At 35.2% G+C, this 17,000-nt stretch overlaps 1 long non-coding RNA gene across 2 annotated transcripts in view; it reads left to right on the top strand.

The window, feature by feature from the left end:
• The window catches only part of LOC112669532 (uncharacterized), a 52,129-nt gene that overhangs the window by 19,010 nt on the left and 16,119 nt on the right, over positions 1–17,000 (top strand). The window contains exons 2-3 of one of the 2 annotated variants that reach the window (XR_003142323.3): positions 3,907–4,021; positions 7,283–7,458. This is a non-coding gene — a long non-coding RNA (uncharacterized LOC112669532). The remainder of the gene's footprint in view (positions 1–3,906; positions 4,022–7,282; positions 7,459–17,000) is intronic. The other variant, XR_003142324.3, reaches the window with a different exon arrangement.

Raw genomic sequence — 17,000 nt, 5'->3', positions numbered from 1 at the left:
CCATTGTGTTGATATAACATAGTATATCTATACCTTGTTTAGTCTTATAGATCATTTGCACATTTAAAACAGACACAAAGAAAAAGAATTGTACATTCACAATATTGTTTTAAATAACTTTACAGAAAATACATTTTTCTCTGCTCCACAATCAGAAGACACAGTGATTAGAATTATAGTTAACTGTGAATCAGCTATTTGATTGCTTGGCTAATAGTGACTCAAGTATTAAAATATTTTGAGGAAGTAAATCAGAATATCTGATAGGCCTGTGGTTAAAAGATGATAAACATTGGAGATAGATTAGTGGATAAATGAAGTAATGTTAATTTGAGTCATATTTAAAATGAAATAATATACATGTCATTTAAAACTACAAGACAAAAAAAAAATAAAAAATAAAACTACAAGACATACAACCTACTACACGGAGCTTTATCTCAAAGGACTGTTGTTGAAACCTTAGAAGAGAGCTCAAATAGAATGGGGAATTTGGGAAGTTGCTTGTTTCTCTAATTTTTAAGTCATTCCTCTTCATCAATACTGTTATTTTTAGAAATCCTTTCTTTTTGGTGCCTTTTTCTTGGTTCATCTCTTTCCTCTCCATTCTTCCTTCTACTGTCAAGGTCAAGCAAGCCCTCACACTTGAGAAGTGCAGGAGCTTTCAAACTCCTCAGTCACCCTCTAAGCCATACTCACAGGCTTACCTAAAGCCTGATATAACCACATCATTTTCTTGCTTATAATCTCTTGGTAGTTTTCTAGAACCCAGTGATTGAATCTATGCTGGCCCAAAAACACAGGCATCTCTCCCAAATTGGAGCTAAGACTGAAATATAAGACAAGGATAATGAACAAAGAAGTTAGGGCTAGGAAGATGGGTACGTTGAAGACCTGAATACGAAACTAAGATATCTGACTCAATTTGATAGGTGACAGGCACCTATCAGAGAAATTTTATGTCAGTGGTGTGCTTTAGGCAAATCCATTTCACTGTGGTATTTAGCATGAATTGAAAGAGAAAGCACTTGGAGGCTTATTGGGCAAAAATCCAATGACTTAGCTATTGGAATGATTTTATGTAAATAAATAGTGAAGTCCCAAATCAGGGTGATGGCAGTGAAGATGAAAAAGGGGGAAGAGGTGTCAGTGGAGTTGTTGTAGATGGACAGCAGAGAATTGGGGAAGAAAGAGAAATATAGAATCAAGCATATGTGGTCATTGCTTATAGTAATTTTTCATTGCTTAGTTTTATCGGTAAAGACTTAGAAGTATCTGTTTAGTTTTAGGATAAAAGGGATTATTATATTGATTTTCAAATGGGTCACGTAGAATAAAGAGAAGTGTTCAGCAACACACTGGCCAGTCAGAGAGCTCTGGCTGCTAACTTCTGTGACCTCTTTGCAGCCCTGTCCTATGACCCATTTGACATCTTCTAAAGAAGTGCCAGCAATATCATTCCTTATGAGAAAGTTCTTACTGTCTAATGTCTGCCTACTATGATGTTAAAATAGTAGTGTTAGCCGAGAAAAGGCAAAGAATTCTCATGCACTTGCCATTGTGGGCTGCGGGGTTTCCACATTACAACAATTACCCATGATCAGGACAGATGGACCTTAGCAATCTCAAATCCCCTTGCTTTGAGGTGGACACTGCAGGTGGTCTTATCAGCTGCACATTCCTGTGCTGTATTTGCATAAATTCCCAGAGGACAATTTCCCAGGCCACTGCCCTATCCCATGTTTCTACTAGTGCAATAAATATCATAAATAAAGTCCACAGCACATTTAGTTAGTTTGCTGGGTTTTTAAGGGCTTTCAGCTGGGAGAGGACCTGTGACCCTTGTACAGCTGTTCATGTGTTATTTCTAGCTGGATGTGAAGCACTGAGTTCCAGAAATCTCAGAAGACTGCCTCTCCCCTTCACCTACCCCCCCCACCCCCAACCCTTCACCCCCACTCTCCCAGCTTTGACTACACTCACATCCACCTACTGCTTCACATCACAGAAAGTGAGCCACTTTCTTTTACAGGCAGAGAGGATCTGCTGGTTGGGATGAGCAACCCAAACTTTCCAACTGTTTCCACTCACAGCCCAAATGTACTTTGCTGGGTTCACAATTTAGCAGCCAGTCCCTAAGGCACTTAATGGAAATGAGTAAGTTGGGAGAAAAGAAAGACTGGCCGATTCTGGCTTTCTAGCTCCCTCTCTCATTTTAGATTCAAAGAAACACCATGCATGTGGTGGCTGGATAAGGTCAGGCGCCAAGCCCAATGGCACTTGCGGTAGAGGAGGCCATTCTCTGGAACTCTTAAAGGCCAAAATGCTGTTTTTAGAAGGAAAAATACTTCCAGGATGATACCGTGGCCTTTAACTTAATTAGTCAATTAAAGAAAGAAAGTCTCTCAAAAGAGTCATGCAAATAAAAGGAAGCTGCCCAAGGCTGCTTCCAGGGAAAGAAAAGAACCTTTTGCAATGTGGAGGCCAGAGGTGTGGGTGTCATGTTTTCCAAGGAGGATAGTGAAGCTTACAAAAATTCCTAAGAGTTTTTTGATGGGCTTCTGCTTTGGGATCTGCAGGCAGGTTCCCCAATCATGGACCCTGAGAAAGCAGAACTTGCTGAAGGAGCTTGATCCACAGAAGAGGTTAATGAGGTGCCTAGATTCGCTCTGCAGATTCTTGGTGAGGGGAGCTGTGAATTCTAAGGGGAAGGAACTCTCATTGACTGATTTCACATAGAATGTGAAATCTTAGAGACATATATGTTCTCTAGAAAGACATTAACTCGCCTTCCCCTTGGCATTCATTTTCCCCTAACTACCAAGACATTTGTTTGTGAAATAGCAATAATACCTCTAGTATCTTCAGAAACATTGGTATCCTATAATTAATATATTTAAGCATATCTGCCCCATGCTAGTAAATGCACATGCACACTTGTTAATAAATGAATTCATATTGTCCTTAAATACATGGTTGTGACATTAATTGAGACATTATACTTATAATGTAGATACAGGTTTTTAAAAGATTTTTTAAATACTGAGAACCTGATGAATTTATTAGAAGTTATCTGGTCCAGGCTAAATCATGGGAATAAAGGACACAGCATAAGGAATATAGTCAATGATATTGTAATGATATTGCATGGTAATAGAAGGTAGCTGCACTTGCAGTGAACATGGCATAATACATAAAATTATCCAGTAACTATGCTGTACACCTGAAACTAATGTAACATTGTATGTCAGCTATACTCAAATTTAAAAAAAAGAAAGAAAGAAAAAAAGAAAAAGAAAGAAAGAAAGAAAGAAAGAAAGAAAGAAAGAAGAAAGAAAGAAAGAAGAAAGAAAGAAAGAAAGAAGAAAGAAAGAAAGAAAGAAAGAAAGAAAGAAAGAAAGAAAGAAAGAAAGAAAGAAAGAGAAAGAAAGAAAGAAAGAAAGAAAAAAAGAAAGAGGGGATCCCTGGGTGGCTCAGCGGTTTAGCGCCTGTCTTTGGTCCAGGGTGTGATCCTGGAGTCCCAGGATGGAGCCTGCTTCTCCCTCTGTCTGTGTCCCTGCCTCTCTCTCTGTCTCTGTCTCTCATGAATAAATAAATAAAATCTTAAAAAAAAAAAAAAAAGAAAGAAAGAGAAAGAAAGGAGTTACTGGGTTCCAAAACTAAGTGGAAGCAGAGACCCAAGAAATCAAGCTGAGTCCTGAAAGAGCCTTAACCTGAGGGCAATTACTGATACAAGTGAATCCAATGTTTTGTTGTGAGGGTCCCTGGAGGTAGTGAAAATATGGATCAAGAGCCAGAGGCTATCAGTCTGACAAGAAAGCTGACTCTTTAAAGGGAGGATTCTCCCAAAGCTAAGGTCAGGTAAAAGATGAACTAAATCTAACCAGACCCTGATTCCACCTGTAGGGGATATTCCAGGAGGGTGCCTTGGTACCAGCAGTGAGGAGAAGGGTGAGGAGAAGCTGGGAAAAGCTGCACTGAAGTCTACTCAATGTTCATGCTCACATCATCTTGACCCAAGGTATTTTGGAAAAGATGAAAATAGTGATGGCTAGAAGAGCACGCAAGCCAGGGGAATGCATGAATGTGCATTGTTTTAAGGTCCTTGTATTTTCCCTTGTATTATTATCTGGTTGAAGATGAAAAGAAAATTTTCTATTTTGTCAGATTTGCATATTTTAATTTTTAAGATAGCAAATAATAGGAAAGAGAAACACTTTTGTATGTGTAGGGAGAAAAACACATAAGTACAAAAAGCAATTAGGAAAAGTGGTCGAAAAAGGTGAGAAAGACATAAAATTGGAGAGAAATACAGAAACCAGAAAGTATGACAATGTATTTAAACATAATTATTTCATTCAATGCAATGTGGTAATTACATTCACTGTAAAGAAACTAAGTACTTCAAGACAGATATTTTTAGAGTGTGTTTTTAAAAATTCAATTATATACTTATAGGAGACACATCAAAAATATACTTAAATTATAAGGATGCAGACAAAGATGGAGAAAAATATACCTTACAAAACCAATTTTATAGATGTAATAGAATATCATATATAATACATTAGTTTGCTGCTATAATAATATACATTGATATCAACTGTATTAATATCAGACAAATAGAACTTATAGTGAAAGGTATTTCTAGAGATGAACATCACTTTATAATGATAAATGGTTCCATGTGCTAGAAGAGAACACTGTTTATATCACACATTATAACCTACCCTGAAAATACAGATGTAAAATCTCTTGTCCACAATGATGAAATCAACAAAGCCTTGAAAACTGAAAGCCTTGCATGTTTGCTGCCAAGACTTGAGCTGACTTGACAAGATATCATTTATAGTCTTTATTTATCCACTGTGGTGGCTTTGTTTTAGAATATTAATGTGCTTTAATACAGGGTACTGTTCTTCTTCTGCTTTAAGTGGTACATAATGTATAGTATATACTTTGTTTTCGAAACTGAGTTTTCCTCCAAGACCGAGAGACAGAGTTAGAGAGGGGGAAGGGGGAGAGAAAGACTGCAAGAAGAAACAAAGAAAAAATTCACAATCATAGTCATAGTGCAGATTTTTAACTCATCTTCCTGAGTAATTGATAGAATCTACAGATAGAATTATGATTAACAATCTTAGCCAAATAGGCATAGAAATGGTACCATGTCCAACTATTTGCCAAAAAAAATTATTTTAAATGCACATGGACCATTTTTTAAAAAGCTGGCTATATACTGCACATAAATAAAATCTCAACAAATTTCAGGAGATTGAAAACATACCAAACATGCTTTAAAACGCAAATATAGGCTATAAAATTATAAAGAAAGAGAAAAAGAAAAAGAAACTATCAGAATTTGAGCTGGTGGCTCAGATGCTAGAAAGGTATTTGTGTTTGGAAAGAAATACCCAAATATTGGTAAAAACAAAACACAAACAAACAAATAAACAAAAACGAGAAAGCATGGCCTGTATCCCAGGATTTTTATGCTCTAAAAGATAAGACATAAAAGAAACACTGATTATATCTGTGTTAGGTGTTTGGTTGAATTGATAACATAACATGTAGTAGTATATGTTAATAGGAGATTGTGGCATACAAATCACTTAGAAGCAACTTTTGATTATAAGATACCACTGTGTATAGTTGGTGACTACCCAGTAGTGAATCGAAAAACATTTATTAACACTTAGTATGTTTATAGTTCTGCACGAGATTCTTTGAGATAACATAAGATAGAAGTCATTTCCTTAAGAAACTTACACTTAAGACAGATTTCCTTAAGAAACTTAAGAGGGGATAGACATCAAAAGATAACCAAACAATGAATGCAGTCATAAATGCTGTTTAATAAATGATGCAGCCCCTACTCTTTCCTGGAAGAGTGAGGCACAATTGATCACTTGGGCAAAACTAATAGAGACAGAGTGGTTTAAGGAGAGCTAGAACTTTCACTGGATACTGGGAACAGGAGAATTTGCACAGATAGAAATGAAATAGCAAAGGACAGGCCACATTGGCAAAAATAACTTGTGAGCAAATGGCGGGAAACAGAAACTTGAAAGGTCTCCTTGGTGTAGGAATTCATGCTAGGAGTAATAAAGAAAGAAAATAAATTGTTGACTTGACTTTTAGGTCAGTTACATAAATATATAATTTTTAAGGACTGGAGAATAATGTAGATTGATATAGATGTGGCATTATCTCCTAGGAATGATTAATATCCTTTTCAGGTGCATAGTTCTATAAATACGAACAAAAAAGCAAATAAATAAAGCATCTAATAATTCAATTTTTCTAATTTCTGCTTCACATGAAGGAAATATTAGTAACCCAGCATTTTGCAACCTTCTAGGTATTTCTAGAACCAGGCAACAAATTATAGAGAGTTGTGTAACTCTTCTGAAAGTTACCCTTTGCATCATTATATTAGTATTTATGGGATTAGTATTAATTAGCAAAAGTAAACAGAAGGAAAACTAAAATCACAGCTTTGAAGACTACTCCTAACCAAAACACAAAGAGAGAGAGAGAAATAACTGAATTCCCCTTTGTTTATTTCTTATGAATCCTGTGAGGTTGCCAACACTTAATAGCCATGTGGTGTTTAGAACTCATTCAGCTTCCCCGAAACACAATTTTCCCACAGACTTTTTTTTTTTTTTTTTTTTTTTTTTTAATTTTTTTTTTTTTATTTATGATAGTCACATAGAGAGAGAGAGAGAGAGGGAGGCAGAGACACAGGCAGAGGGAGAAGCAGGCTCCATGCACCGGGAGCCTGACGTGGGATTCGATCCCGGGTCTCCAGGATCGCGCCCTGGGCCAAAGGCAGGCGCCAAACCGCTGCGCCACCCAGGGATCCCCTCCCACAGACTTTTTCACGTCTCTGTGTATAGATTGCCCCATTTCAAATTCTGCCTCTATCCCTTGTTAGCCATGTGACCAAGAGTGTGTTTGCTCTCCTGCAAAATGGAAATCGTAATACCACCTTCTTCATAGTATTTTTAAACAAGTAAATAGTGCTCAGTATATATTAAGTGCCATTTACATTTTAGCCTTTGCCCTTATGAAGATTAAGGGCGGGGAGGGGGGGGTGGATTATGGATAACACCTAACAGAATTGTTGTAAGTAGGATATAATATATACACCCAGCAAAGCAAGTTTGTTTATCTTTTAGTTAACTGTCAGGACAACCAAGAGATTTTTGTAGTTATGAAAAATCCCCAAACTGAGAGTGGCTTAAATAACAATGTTTATTTCTGGCTCATGACCTAGGACCAAGCTGAGTTAGTGGTGATCCGGAGGAACTCTGCCCCACCTGGTGGCCCCTTAGTATGAGGATGCTGACATCGCGGCATGAGGTTTCGGTTGAAGGTTGAACATAGTACAAAGAGCCCAACAGATGCTCAACAGCTCAAAAATATTGCTCTGCCCACATTTCCTTAGCCAAAGTAAGTTACGTGATGGAGGGCCCCCAGCATCAGGGGTATTGGGAAACACCATTTGCCAGAAGTGGTCGAGCGGGGTGAGGTGAGGAGAGTGGAAATATTTGTGATAACTAGGAATATCTTCCATAATTATCACAGAGGCTATTGGCCAGATTCACTAAAATCTCACAGCTGATTTTCTTACTTAATCATAATAAAATACAACTCATGAGTTCTTGAGGTAGCTTTTCCAAATTGCAATCAACTGGTAAACATTGGGAGATATGCTGGTACTTTTGTAACTTTGAGATAAGCGGTTGTACCAAGTGAGTCAAGGGTGCCATATCCATATGACTACCTGAATTCCTTACTCACTCTCTGTTATAGTCAAATGTGGAAATCACACATTCAAGGTAAGAATCCCACTTATGGAGACATGAGTTAATAGAAAGTTTGGAATCAGATTTCACTAATTCAAAATTCACATCTGCCAGTTAATAATGGTGGCTCTAGGTATCTATTTTCCTCTCCCTGAATGAATTTCTACATTGGAGGTAGCAGATACCTGACACATAGAATGTTAGGATGATAAAGTGATTTGGTCTTTGTAAAGTGCTTAGTAAACTGTCCCAGTGGCGGCACAATATATGTTACCTGTTACTACTACCATGATGAAGCAAGTGAAAATAGAAAATTCATCCTTTTTAGAGATTTCTTTCTCATGTAAGAAATAGAAAATGGTATGATCAAATGATGCTCTGGGATTTGAAGATACTGGGTCTGCAAAGATAAATCATTTCATAAATAATATAGTATAGTCAGTCACCTGCTAGAAAGACCCAGTGGGATTAGGAACAGAGGAAGGGAGCATTACTAACAAATGTGTATGCATGTATGGATATGTGTGTATATATTCCCATATAAAATTAATTGACACGCAAAAAAATAAATAAAATGAATTGACACAAAGAATATATTACTTATAAAATGAAAATAACTTTAGTGTTATAAAAGTTAACGGCATGCTGTAGATAATGGATGATCAAAAGTGGAAAGAATTTTTCAGAATAGGCATCATGGTATACTTTTTACTTGACAATTGATAGAAAATTGTATAATCTCGCTTATGTTATTTGCTTAGCAATTACTTCTTAAAAATCTTTTGGGGGAACAACATGTGAGACTTAGTAAAGTTGCAATAAGGAAATAGGAGAAGTTGAAAAAACATAAGTAGGTAATCTACTCAGGATCAAATATAATTTTGGAGCCCACTTTGTATAGATGAAAATCCATGAAAACTCATTTCATGCTTCTGTAAAATTGCTTTCAATTATTTTCAGGGATTAGTAAACATTGGGGAAGTTGAATAGAACAGCCTGGTGCAACAAAGATTTAACAGGATGGCTAAAATTGGCCTTTAAAATGAATACTGCATTTTTAAATTAAGAAATTGGACAAAGTCCTACTGAGGCTTATCTGGGTTTGGCTTTGAGCCTGCAAAAGTACTTATTATGGTCAACGTCTGCTACTGAAACATTTATTACAGCTGGATGGAGACAGACTTGGTCAAGGAGAAAGGTGCTTCTAATTGCATTCACATATGATGTCTCTGCTTTTCACTATATTTCAATTCAAAATAATCTTTCACAGTAAGCTGGATTTCTCATCCCCTTGCCCATTTGAAATTTTTTAAGCAAAATTTTTAGGGAGGAGGTGTAGAGCTTGATTAAACTTAGGAAAGGGACATTTTAAGGTACCAACTCTCAGCTCAAGAAATATATCAGACATTACTCATACCACAATTACTCCTAATGTTCCACCCCTCTTGCTACCCCCAAAATAACCACTATCATGATTTATAACATGATACATTAATTTTACCTGTTTTATAGCTTTGTAGAAATTTAATTATATATATATATATATATAATTATATATTTTTGACATTATATTTTGCAATCCAAACATGGCTTTATGTGTAATGATGGTTTGTTCATGCTTATTCCTGTATATTTCATCTCATGAATATACCACAGTTTATTTGTTCAATCTAATATTCATGGGCATTGGGACTCCAGGTCGGATTTGTTGTGCATAGTGCCAGGATGAATTCCTAAGTACCTTTTAATGAACATCTGCATGTCTCTCCATTCTTGATCACACAGAACATATTGTAGAACTGAAATTTGTGGGTCATGAGGTATACCTATGTTCAGACCGAGCAGATGCCATCAGTTTTCCAAAGAGATCTTAACAATGTACACTCTTGCCAAGCAGAGTATGAAGTATGATGAGTTACTGTTACTTAAATCCTTGCCAACACTTGGTATTCTCTTGTTTTTTCTTTCATTTTAACCATGTAAATCCTTCAGCTTTCTTTTTCTTTCTCAAAACTGCCTTGACTATCCTTTGCTTTTGCATGTACAGCTAACTTAACATTAGTTTGCAAATTTTCACAAAAACTGCTGAGATACAGATGGGAATTGTATTAAATCTATATACCAATTCGAAAAGAATTAACATCCTCACAATAATGAACCTTCACATTCATAAATGTGGTATATCTTTCCACATATTTTTAGGTCTTTTAAAAGCACTCTTAGTAATGTTTTCTTATTTTCAGTACAATTCCTGTACATCTTTTATTAGATTATTTCTAATAATTCTTTTTATACTAACCAATATTTTAAAATTTCATTTTCTGTTTGTTCCTAATACATATAAATACCATTGATTTTTTTTTTGCCTTTCGTCCTGTGACTTTGCTGACTCCCTTACCAATTTTAATATTTTATCTAGAGATTTTTGAGGGAGTCTAAATATATACAACCATCTTAACTCTGAATAATGTGTTTTTATACTTCCTTTTAAACCTTTTTTAAATAATTTTCCCTATTACATCATATGTCCTGTAACATGATAAATAGAAGTGGTAGCAAGTGAAATCCTTGTCTTGTTCTTATTTTCAGGAAGAAAGCTTTCTTCACTATTTGGAATTCTTCACCATTTGAAATTCACCATTTAATGTAGTGCTTTTATTGTTGTTTTGTTGTTGTTGTATTAGGTATTCTTTATTAAATCTAAGAAATTTCCTTCTAATCTTAGTTTGTTAAAAGCTTTTGTGGAGTGCATCTATTAAATTCCATCAAATGTGTTATTCAGTCAATACTGGGATTATCTGGTGATTTTCACTTTGTTCTCTGATAAGATGGTGAATTACAATGATTAACCCAGTGTATAAACAGTTTTGCTCTTCTGGTATAAACTCTACTATGGTTGCAATGGATTTTCCTTTTCTTAATATTGCTGAATTTGTTTTGCTGACATTTTAAGGTTTTCACTTCCATTTTCAAGAGTGTGTTGGCCTATAATTCTCTTTTCTTATGTTTCTGTTTTGGAGTTTTGTATCAAGATCAAGCTAGCCTTTAAAATACATTTATAAGTATTATTTTCAATTTTCTCAAAGAATTTGAGTAAGACTGACATTGGTCCTTAAAAAAAAAATGAGAGGAGTCACTAGTAAAACTTTCTGTTCCAGGAGTTGTTTTTCCTTTTTCCATTTCATCATTGATTCAGTTTTTCTAGGAATATTCAGATTTTTAAAATTTCTTCTTGAACCTTTTTGATTGGTTGTACTTTTAAAGGAATTTGTCCATTTTCTCTAAAATGTTTTTATAGTCTTTTAAATATTTATAGAATCTATAGGGATGTCTTCTTTCTTACTCCTGGAAATTATTTCTTTGTCTTTTCCCTCTTTTATTAACCGATAACTTTCACTATTTTATCATTCATTTATAAAGCCATTATTTGGCTGTGCTGATTTTCTCCATTATACATTTGTTTTTCACTTGATTGATTTCTTCTCTGAGTTATATTATTTCTTTCCTTTTACTTTGGAAATGATTTAACATTCTCTAAGTTCTTCAAATGGGAACTTTAAATTATTGATTTTCCTCTTTTATACTATATTCCTGCACAACTCTATATTTCCCTGTTGGTAGGTACTGCTTTATCTGTATCCCACATATTTTGATATTATGTCATCAGTGGAAAGTAAGATTTAACTTCCAATTTGAATTCTATCGTGACATAAAAGCCTTTGGAAAGTTTCTTCCTTACTCTCTAAGTAGTGGAGTTATTATATTTTTTATTTTATTATTAATTCCTGCCTTAGTTACAATGTGAGGAGAGAGCATACTTTGAATTATTTTAATCTTGTGAAACATTAATATTTGCTTTGTGATTCAGCATATGATCAATTTTGGTAATACATGTGCTGTTGAAAGAAGCTTTATTCCATTGCTGTTAGTTGTATTTTCTACGAATAACATCAGACTAAGCTTATTAATGTTGTCTAGTCTTTTTAGTCTGTCACTAATTGACAGAAGTGTGTGAAACTCTCCCAGTGTGGTTTTTTGCCTATTTCCTTACATTTCAATCTATCCATACTTCATATTTATTTTGTATTTCATTTAATTTATATCACTTATTATTTTGTGTATGATTTATATTTTATATACTTAAAATATTAATTTATACATGGATATATATAATTACATTTTACTGTTAATCATAATAAAATGTCTGTATTTATGCTCTCTTAATACTTTTTTTTCTTTAAATCTGCTTCGCCTGATATTGTATCAGCACGAGTCTTCCTTTAGTTGATGGTTATGCAGTACATCCTTTCTCCTTTACTTTCAAACTGCTGTGTGCTTCTATTATGGTGATTATTCAATAAGCAAATATACAAGTTAGCTTTTGTTTTTTCTTATCCGTTCTAAAAATCTTGGACTTTAAATTGTCAGACTTAGCCCATTCACCTGTATCTAATTACTGGTATATTTGGGTTCACGTCATTTTACTTTTCATTTTCCTGTTTGACCTCTCTTTTTATCAGCTGGTAGAATTTAATACCTTTACCTTCCTCAGACCTTTTCACATTATTATTTTGTATTTTAACTTCTATTTTTTTAAACAACATAAAACATTATTATTTTATCATTTTTAAGGGTAGATGTTTATACTTATCCACAATATAATCAATATACTTGATTACTCATTATTTTTTCTTTTTTTTTTTTTTTTTTTTTTTTTTTTTTTTTTTCATTATTTTTTCTATCTCCATGTTTCCATTCAGGGACATTTGTCTTCCTCCTAAAAAATCATTTTAGTATTTGATACAGGTCTATACTCTCCATTTTTGTTTCTCTGAAAAATGTCTTTATTTTGCCTCTATTTTGAAAGATTTTTTTGTTGGATGTAGAATCCAACTTTAGAAGTCATTTTATTTCAACACTTAAGGATACTGGCAGTTTTTAAATACTGAAAGGAAAGTCTTATTGTAGTTTATTGTTTGCTTCTTTGAAGAAATTGTGTCTTTATTTTGGCTGTTTTAAAAGTTTTTCTACTCTGTCTTCTTTGGTTTTCAGTACTTTACTGAGACCTGCCTTAGTGTATCTTCCTTTTATTTATTCTGTTTACATTCCCTCCACTTCTTGAATCTATAAGTTGATGTCATTAATGACTTTGGGAACATTCTTAATATTTATCTCTACAGATGCTGCTGCTGCTGCTGCTGCTGTTGTTATTTGTCTTATCACCTTCTGAATCACTAGGTCTATTTCTTTTGTTTAAGTTTTCTCTTATATTCGGTCACATGGCTCCCTTTCTCAGATTTTCTAGAAAATATTTTATTGAATACAAAATAATGTGTTAAAACTTTTAGTCTCCTGATGATTTTTTTTTTCTTCAGAGAATATTCACTCTTTTCTCTGCAACATAGTTTGAGTAGGGGATGATTATTTTTACCTAACTCAATTAGAGATTAAGCTGACTCCCAACTGGCTTGCAGTCTTGTAAGGTTTCTCCTACTTCTGACTTGATCTTGTTCTTGGGCTTCGAAGGGTGACAATTTTCCAAAGAGTGAAAGGGTACACTTTTGAAATGGGAAAAAAAGAGTAACCTTACAATGGAAAGAAACTTGACAAAAGTGATCAAGGTCATCTATAGTAATAAGTCATACTGATAGTATACACTCTTGATATGATAATATGGGAGGCACTTCACCTCTGTGGCCTTCCTCTCCAAAACACATGACCTGGGTCTAATTATAAGAAAAATATCAGATGTTTTGCATTAGAGGGACATCCTACAAAATACTTGACCAATACTCCCTTAAACTGTCAATGAAATCAAGACCAAGAAATGTCTGAGAAACTGTCAGAATCTAGAATCAAGATAACTAAATATTAATATAGAAACCTGGGTGAGATTTTAGAAAAGAAAAAAAATAGGAAAAACTAAGGAAATCTGAATAAAGTATGACTTTCGTTAGTGAATATGGGTGAGTATTGTTTCATTACTTGTGCCAAACATATTATAGTATGTCTGATATTAGCAATAGGTTAACAATACGGGAAACTGTGTGTGAGGTGCATAGGAACCCTCTGTATTAGCTTTGCAATTCTTTTTGTGAACTGAAAGCTAAAATAAAAAGTTTATTTAAAAAATAGTTTATGGGAATCTGTGTGGCTCAGCAGTTGAGCGTCTGCCTTTGGCTCAGGACATGATCCCCAAGTCCCGAGATTGAGTCCCACGTTGGGCTTCCTGCATGTGGCCTGCTTCTCCCTCTGCCTGTGTCTCTGCCTCTGTGTGTGTGTGTCTATCATGAATAAATAAATAAAATCTTTAAAAAATAGTTTAGCTTCTTATATCTTTTGAAGGAGGAAGTTCAAAGATAAAATGATGACATATCATGCTTCTTTTCCCTGTTACTAATACACAGAGCCTGGCATAAATTATCACAGAGCTAGTTGCCAGGCTTAAGTGAATTTTTCATTACCTGTTGACTTAATATTTTGCTACTCATAGGCAAATATGAATAGATGATGTGCACTGAAAATTTACCACACCAAAGGCAAACGTAATCAATTATATTTGCACTTAAAAATTTAATGCATAGGAACACCTAGGTGGCTCAGCAGTTAAGCATCTGCCTTCAGCTCAGGTCGTGATCCTGGAGTCCCGGGATCAAGTTCACATTGAGCTCCCTGCGTGGAGCCTGCTTCTCCCTCTGCCTGTGTCTCTGCCTCTCTCTCTCTCTATCTCTCACGAATAAATAGAATCTTTAAAAAAATAATGAATAATTTTACCAAATATGCTTCATACACTTAGTATGTGGGCAATTTAATAACAGTGATAATACATAGGTTGAGAGAAAATTTTTGAAACTAAGTACACAGATATTTTTAATTAAGTCCTAACTACATGTTAGTAGTTTGGTAATTTCTCCTTTCACATAGAATCCCTTCATAGTGGGACACCTGGGTGGCTCAGTGCTTGAGTGTCTGCCTTTGGCTCAGGCCGTGATCCCAAGGTCCTGGGATCAAGTCCCACATCAGGCTCCCTGTGGGGAGCCTATCTGTGTCTCTGCCTCTCTCTGTGTGTGGCTCTCATTAATAAATAAATAAAATCTTAAAAAAAGAATCCTTTCATAGTATAACTTTTGATAAATGGAATGCATCAGTATATTTTTATAAAATCCTTTGCTTTGCTTTGTCTTTACAAATGTATATTATGCTTCAATAATAAAATCTAGTATTTGCCTGGTTTTACATTTGTTTACTAGGACAATGTTGCTTTTAAATAATCATTCATCTGGCAATTTTGTAACTCTGGAAACTTTAACACTCATGTTCTTAGTCTAAACACTTACATTAATCATCCTAAGTTACTTCCTTGTCCAGTTAATTTTTATTCATTTTTACAATTTTAAAATATCTCATTTCATAAAAGACCATAAAACTATTTAAAGTTAATGTTTACATTAAAAAACAAGGACAATATTAATAATTTTCACCTCATGGGCACACTGCATGAAGGAGACCGAGCTAACCTAGGGCTTCCTTTCCTGTGTGGGCAGTTATTTTTCTCTAGACTGTCCTGTCATTCTGCCTCCTTACAGTTTAACCTTAAGATGTCATCAAATTAAATTTCTGTGCAGTGTGAATAACTCAATTTATCAAAATCTAGTCATTGGGAAAACCAACTCAGCACCTGGAATGTAGTCATTAATTTAAACCTCTCCAGATAATATCTTTATTGCCAGGTCACATCCCTTCATCTTTTGTGGGCCACTTACAGAATGATTTACTAAAGGACCTTGAGGCAGTGTTTTTTTTTTTTTTTTGTCCTCCAGAAAAAGAATCCTAAAAAAGATTCCCCTGAGAGCACCAGACACCAAGATGTTGACATGTTATGCCTCCAAGCAGTGTAATTTAATACGAAGGGGAAACGCCCAGTGTTGGGTTCTGACCATCAATATTTCTGAAAAAAAAAAAAAAATACAGCCTCTACAACGAAACAGCTTACTCACTTAATTTAGGTTATCAAAGTAAGTAAAAGAATGGGGTAAGCAATTATGCAGCCTCTACCATCTTACACCGGAAATAGAAATAACCCAGATTCAAAATAACTCGCAGGCTCATCAGTCAATCAAGTGAGGACAGTACTGAGGGAAAGATCTAAATATCTCAGTCACAACAAAGACAAGTATTTCCAGGGAGAGCATTGTGGATAAAAACTGCAGCTGCAAACCTAGGCTTGAGCAGGCTTCAGATGGGGTATTGGGAGGACAGAAGACGGAGGCAAAACACAACCTGCAGCCCAGCTCTCCAGTGAGACAGGAAGGCAATGTGGGCCATTTTTAGGTACCACAGTCAGGCAGGGAATCTCGGGGCATCAAGGTGCTATGACTGCACCTTTGAATAAATGCATACTTGTGTTAGTATCCTGCATGTACACAATTGGTTTTTCTCCTTGAAATAGAAAATAAAGCAATGGTAAGTGATGGGGCCAGCAGGGGAGGACAGGAATCCATCCCAGGGTCTCAGAGCACAAGCCATGAGGCTGCCTAGTGGAACTGTGAGCATCCGTGAAGGGTGCATTACCTAAGGTAATTTTTAAAATTGGGAAACAACAGATTCCACTTCACTTTAAAGTAAAATCATATTACAAAACAATTCTGGTACATAAAAAATGTAATATGAATATTGATATTTGCCATTTGAATCAAAGAGTTTGATAGCAAAACATGACATGACTGCATATGCCATCAGTCACTCTGACACAGGAGCAGTTCTGGAGGAAGACGCAGAGGGGCAGAATGAAAAGGCCATGATGCTCCTTTCATTGGCACTCCTGTACCATGAATGGTTGGCCGCAGGAGGAGTCAGAAGCATGGCACTGATCTGACCCCAACGCATTACCTATGACAGGCCAGCTCCTCTGTTTTCTCAAATGCCCATAAGTGAACTAGCTCTACGGCTGAGAAACCCTAGTTTGGGACCACTCCCATCCTCCTAAGACTGTGGTGAATAAGTTTCTGAAGGTATTTATAAGTTATAGCTATATTTTAAGTACCATGTGCCAGAGTACTCTATTAATGACATACCATCACTTAGATATAACAGGGCAGCAGATTATTGGCTCACTTGTTCATTTACTTATTTATCGGATGTCTATTGCTGAATTACAATGTGTCAGGCATTTTAGAAAACAGGACA

This window comes from Canis lupus, chromosome 25 (assembly GCF_003254725.2).
Source record: "Canis lupus dingo isolate Sandy chromosome 25, ASM325472v2, whole genome shotgun sequence".
NCBI lineage: Eukaryota > Metazoa > Chordata > Mammalia > Carnivora > Canidae > Canis > Canis lupus.
This window is presented reverse-complemented; position numbering and strand designations above follow the sequence as displayed.